The sequence below is a fragment of the Nycticebus coucang genome, chromosome 3 (assembly GCF_027406575.1).
Source record: "Nycticebus coucang isolate mNycCou1 chromosome 3, mNycCou1.pri, whole genome shotgun sequence".
Classification (NCBI taxonomy): domain Eukaryota; kingdom Metazoa; phylum Chordata; class Mammalia; order Primates; family Lorisidae; genus Nycticebus; species Nycticebus coucang.
Window position 1 is genome coordinate 156,793,404 of NC_069782.1, and position 972 is coordinate 156,794,375.

Below are 972 nucleotides of genomic sequence, written 5' to 3' on the forward strand. Positions count from 1 at the left end.
GCACGGGCCAAATGGTACCCCATTGCTTCTTTCAAAGGTGTTCTAGGAGCAGGAGCTAGGGATAGTTACTGATGCAATCTCCTTGAAGAAACGCACGTTTCTTAGAAGATGCTACCATGGCCATGTCCTGGCGGCACCTTTGTGCACTTGAGGGAACTCTCCAGGACCTGAGCTTGGGGAGCGGGTGTAGGGTGGATTTTATACTGCGACATCCCAGTGCACCGACACGGGTGGGCCCTTGGAGCCCCTTCTGGCTTAGTGGAGGACAGGATAGGCTGAGCTGGGATAGGGCTGCCACCTGCAAGTGAGTGGCTTCTGTTCCTATCCCTCACCCCCTGCCTGAGCTCCAGGGACAGCACGGGCGTCCCTGCCCAGGTACAGGTGCAATGGTCCTGCCTTGGCTCGGAGACCCTTACAGATGCAGCAGGCTGGGTTCTTGGGCAGCAATGGGTGACAGCCCAGCACACCGCAAGGAGGGGAACCCCTCCCATTCCAGGCCCAGGATAACGCCTCTGCCTTGCCTTGGCTCCTCTTTGGAGAGCCTGGAGGCTCACCAGACAGACATGTGGCCACTCCAGGTAAGGGAGCTCCACTGGGAATGTGGACCCACCTCACCACAGTGTGGCGGGTCCACTGTGCCTCAAGCGAGGTGTCCTCTGATCCCAGCTCTGCGTCCCAGGGTATGCTTAGCACACGTATCAGAAAGTAGGGTTGGAAGCCCTGTGTCTGGTCAATGCGCAGGGTACAGTGCCACCTGATCCCTGCCTCCTGTGCATGGTAGGCTGTGGAGGGGTGGGGACGGGAGCTGTAGTTGCCCCTCTCGGCCTGGTCATCAGGGCGCAGTTTCTGTCCCTAATTTGCGTCTCTGAGGCTTAATGCAGTGTCTGCTGGGGCACACGGACTTGGCATCTCAGGCCCTGCCTTGAGGTGCTGCTTTGATTCTGACTGGAGCCTAAGGGACTTCCGTCAGGT